Below are 5,475 nucleotides of genomic sequence, written 5' to 3' on the forward strand. Positions count from 1 at the left end.
TGCTGATACTATTGAAGTAGAACTTGCTACTATGCCTGAATTGCCTATTATGCCTGAGCATTATGTTATGGAGGGAGAGATAGCTGAGGGCTTTCTAGCGTGTAAGGATAGCTACGATGTTGAGAAACTACTGCTCAAGTGGAAAGAAAAGTCTCTGAACGCTAGGATGAAATATGACCCGAAGTTTGCTACTTCACCTATCCTTGTGACCGATAAGGATTATGAATTCTCTGTCAACCCTGAGTTAATCACTCTGGTCGAATTTGACCCTTTTCATGTTTATGAGTCTGAAACGGTTGTAGCTCATCTTACCAAACTGCACGATATAGCCACACTATTCACTAGTGAGGAAAAGATCCGCCACTACTACATCCTCAAGTTGTTTCCTTTCTCACTACAGGATGATGCTAAGACCTGGTTCACTTCTCTTGCTCCTGGTTGTGTGTGTAGCCCCCAGGATATGGCCTAATACTTCTCTGAGAAATATTTCCCTGCCCATAAGAAGCAAGCTGCCTTGTAGGAAATATACAACTTTGCTCAAGCTGAAGAAGAGAGTCTCCCACATGCTTGGAGGAGGCTCATCCAGCTACTGAATGCTTTGCCTGATCACCCTCTTGAGAAGAATGAAATACTTGATATATTTTATAATGGACTTACTGATGCTTCTAGAGACCACCTAGATAGTTGTGCTGGTTGTGTTTTTAGGGAACGAACTGTAGAACAAGTTGAGATCATATTGAATAACATCTTGTGCAATGAGAATGCTTGGACTATTCCCGAACCACCTCCTAAGCCAACTCCAAAGAAAAGAGGTATTCTATTCCTCAGTCCTGAAGATATGCAAGAAGCCAAGAAATCTATGCGAGACAAAGGCAATAAATCTGAAGATGTCAAAAATCTAGCACCTATCGAAGTGATCCATGGTCTTGATAACCTAATATTCCTTTTGATCCATGGTCTTGATAACCCGATAGTTGTGTTGGTTGTGTTTTTAGGTAGTAGAAGTAAATTCTCTGCGTAGGTTTGATGAGAGTGATATTCCTTTTGATAAACCTGCTAGCCTATGCTTGGATGAATTTGATAACTTTGTTGCCAAACAACAGAGTTTCAGTGATTATGTTAGTAGACAATTGGAACAGAATGCTCGTATGCTTAGTCATTTTAGTGCTCGTGTGGACAGAAATGTCAATGATCTTAACCTCTTGAGTAAACATGCCTCTATGGTTACTACTCAGGTAGAACAAGTACTTAAGCTCAGAATGACTTGCTTAATGAGTTGAATGACAATTCTGTCAGAGTTGTCACTAGAGGCGGTAGAATAACCCAGGAACCTTTCTATCCTGAGGGTCATCCAAAGAGAATTGAACATGATTCTCAAGGAGTTAGCACTGATGCACCTAGTCATCCTAGAAAGAAGAAGAATGATGATAGGAACTTGCACGCTAGCAACCCTGTTGCTGCTACACCTGAGAGTCCAAAAGATGCCTCTGTTTCTGATGTTGAGACACAATCTGGTGATGAACATGAGCCTAATGATAATATCAATAGTGATGTTCATGTTGATGCTCAACCTAGGAATGATAAGGATGTGGAGATTGAACCTGTTGATCTTGATAACCCACAGCCTAAGAATAAGAGATATGATAAGAATGACTTCACTACTAGGAAGCATGGTAAAGAAAGGGAACCATGGGTTCAGAAACCCATGCCCTTTCCTCCCAAACAATCCAAGAAAAAGGATGATGAGGGTTTTGAGCGATTCGTTGAAATGATTAGACCTGTCTTTCTGCAAATGCGTTTGATAGATATGCTCAAAATGTCTCCGTATGCTAAGTACATGTAGGATACTGTGACTAATAAGAGGAGGATACCTAAGGTTGAGATTTCCAACGTGCTTGCTAATTATACCTTCAAGGGTGGAACTCCTAAGAAACTAGGTGATCCCGGTGTGCCCACTATACCTTGCTCCATTAAAGGTAACTACGTGAGAACTTCTTTATGCGACCTAGGAGCCGGTGTTAGTGTTATGCCTCTCTCTCTCTTTATCATAGACTTGAACTGGATAAGTTGACACCCACTGAATTTTCTCTGCAAATGGCTGACAAATCAACTACTTTCCCTCTCGGCATTTGCGAGGATGTGCCTGTTGTGGTTGCTAATGGCACTATCTTAACAGACTTTGTTATCTTGGATATTCCCGAGGATGATGCCATGGCGGTCATCCTCGAAAGACCCTTTTTAAACACTGCAGGGGCTGTTATAGATTGCAACAAAGGCAATGTCACTTTCCATGTCAACGGTAATGAGCATACGGTGCACTTTCCGAAGAAACAATATCGAGTACATTGCATCAATGCTATCGAAAAAACTTCATCGATTCTTATTGGGAGCTTTGAATGCCCTATACCTCCTATCAAGATGAAGTATGATTTGCCTGTTGGGGAGATACACTTCCCCATTGAGGTGACCTAGTGACTATTCGAAAATTCTCTGTTCTCTTTTGCGATTCGAAAAGGTTTGTCGAGGAGACTTGATCAACCTCATTGACGGATTTCTTTCGATGACCATGAGATGGATGAATCGAGGAGTCACAAACCTTTGTTCCAAGCTTTCACCTTCGGTTGCTTAGAAGAAAAATGATAGATTTAGTTTAGTTTTACCTGTTTTCTGTTTTAGCGTCCGGTAGAAAAGTACCCCGAAAATAAAAGTTCTCCAAACATCCTGAAAATCAAGTATGATTTTTTCTGGAATTTTTGAAAAATTCAGAGACAAAGAGCTTGTCTAGGGGCTGCACCAGTGGGACACAAGCCCTTGAGGTGGGGGCACCCCCTGGCCACGCCACCCAGGCTTCTGGGGCCCACAGGCACCCCCTCCACTCATTCTTTCTCTCATCTGGTTCTCCTACCTCCAGAAAAAATCGTTTCGCAGCTCAAACCCGTGTTCTTGCTCCTATTGCTGGGATTTTCGATCTCTTTGATCAAATCACCATTCTTCGAACTGTTTCGGGGAAATTACTCCTTGGTAAGTGACTCCTCCATTGGTCCAATTAGTTTTTGCTCTAGTGCCTTATACTTCGCGTATTTTTGCTGCCTTGGTGACCATGTTCTTGAGCTTTGCATGCTAATTTTAGTTGGTCCCAAGTAGTTTTGATGCGTAATATGGCCTCTAGGCACTTGTGGGAGTAGTTGCTACAAGTTTTGTTGAGCCTTGTTCACTTTTCCTTAGAGTCACTAAAAATTTCAGAAATTTTCAGAGATAGAAAAGGGAAAAGATGAGGAGGTTCTTAAGAGGCTCTTCAAGCCGTGACCCCAAGGATGATGGGAGTGAGAAGAAGCCCAAGTATTTGGTCCGTCGAGTCATAGAAGTTCGAGCGTGCGAGTGACAAAGCGACGTGTTCTTACGTGCCGCTGGAATTTATGAGGACTTTTATCACTTGGTGGAAAACACAGGCCTTACCGCCTCTGTTGAAGATAAGTGTCTGCAATACCTCCTCCTCACTAATATCTTCGTACAAAGCTTTAACTTCTATCCGAGGAAGAATCCTCCTTTGGTTGAGTTCAAACTTTATGATATCCCCCAGTGCATGTCATTCCAGGATTTTTGCAATGTCTGCAAATTACCTTACGTTGGGGATATTCATGAACCTCGTCCACGGGACTTGAAGGCTTTCGTCGATACAATTACTGTAGGATAGGAGAGAGGAGTGTCTTGCGCTAGAGCTGCTAGCATTCATTTTTCCGTGCTTCGGTACTTCTCATTATTTGTGGGAAAATGTTTGATTGGCCGTGGGAAAGCTGGGTCACTTAGTTCCCCAGATCTTGCGGTCTTGGGCGAAGCCGTTTATAATGATAAAACTTATAGCTTGGGCGCTACAGTAGCTCAACGGTTGAACACGAACCGTTCTGAAGGCATTGTCTATGGAGGTATCTATGCTACTCGTCTTTCTAGACACTTTGAGGTACCTATTAGGCTGGAGGAGGAAGAAGAGATTCTTCTTCCTGAGAGATATCTAGATTACGATAGCATGGTTCGCCATGACTTTTTTGATAGAGATATAAATAGAAGGATGATTTATAACTTGGTATTTAGTCAGGGTACTCGTGAGACTATTACTTTGCCTGCTCCTTCTTTGTTCAATCTTCATGCAGGGAGGTACATTATTATGCCCTCAGACATCTACACATATTGGGGCATGGCCCAACCACAGGTGCCCGGGCCCGAGCCACCAGTCGAGTACCAGACGCCAGTTCATCAGTGGGAGTCAGAGGAGCTCACACAGCAGTGGCATCCTCAGTCCACTCCAGAGTATACCGGAGCTGGTTATTTCCCTCCTTGGGAGTAGACCAACTTAGGCCAAAAGCCTAAGCTTGGGGGAGTACGTGTTCTCACCGACTTTACATTGTTGGTTATCCTTTCACTTTGCTCGTCGATGTTGACACTTTGCCACTGTATCATCCATGCTAGTTTATTTTATTTTCTCGTTTTCTTTTCGTGTGTCTGTATAGTTTGAGAAAACCCAAAAAGATTTTCTTTTCTTCTTTTGCTTGTTGGGAGCTTTCCCGTGTAAATAGTTTTCTTTCTCTTTGGGTCAAGGTAGAAGATCATGGTTACAATGCTTAGTGGCTCTCGCATGCATATCTATTTATCTATTAAAGAGCCATATTACTTTGTCTTCTCCTTTGTGTTTGCCTGCAGATTCCAGCTTAGTCCAATCCACGAGCATGCTTATTATTGTTCACATCATTCGGTCATGCAAGTGAAAGGCAATAATGACGATATATGATGAAGTGACTGAGCCTGGAAAAGCTGGTATGAACTCGATCTATTTCGTTTTTGTAAATATGACTTGCTCATCGTGCCTGATTCAGCTTTGTTGTGAGAGAAACATGTTTGCAATAACAACTTAGAGATCATAGTTGCTGATGCCATGCTTACTTAGCTAGGAGCTTATAATGGTCTGTCTTGGATGCCCACATGAATTTTGAGATGACTGTGTTGTAGTATGATAGGATGGTATCCTCCTTTGAATGATTCAAGTGGCTTGACTTGGCGCATGTTCATGCATGTAGTTGAAACAAAATCAACATAGCCTCTATGGTATTCATGTTCATGGTGATTTATGTCCTACTCATGCTTGCACTCAATGTTAGTAAATCTCAATGCATTTTGATGAATATTGTCGCTCTCTAGTTGGTCGCTTCCTAGTCTTTTGCTAGCCTTCACTTGTACAAAGCGGGAATACTGCTTGTGCATCCACTTCCATAAACCCAAAGTTGTTCTATATGAGTCCACCATACCTACCTATATGCGGTATCTACCTGCCGTTCCAAGTAAATTTGCATGTGCCACTCTCTAAATCTTCAAGAAATAATCTGTTTTGCGTGCCGGAACAGCTCATGTGGTGACAGGGGGCTATCAATATCTTCCATGCTAGGCGTGTCATCCTCGATATGTGTTTATTCACTATCATTCACA

This window comes from Hordeum vulgare, chromosome 7H (assembly GCF_904849725.1).
Source record: "Hordeum vulgare subsp. vulgare chromosome 7H, MorexV3_pseudomolecules_assembly, whole genome shotgun sequence".
NCBI lineage: Eukaryota > Viridiplantae > Streptophyta > Magnoliopsida > Poales > Poaceae > Hordeum > Hordeum vulgare.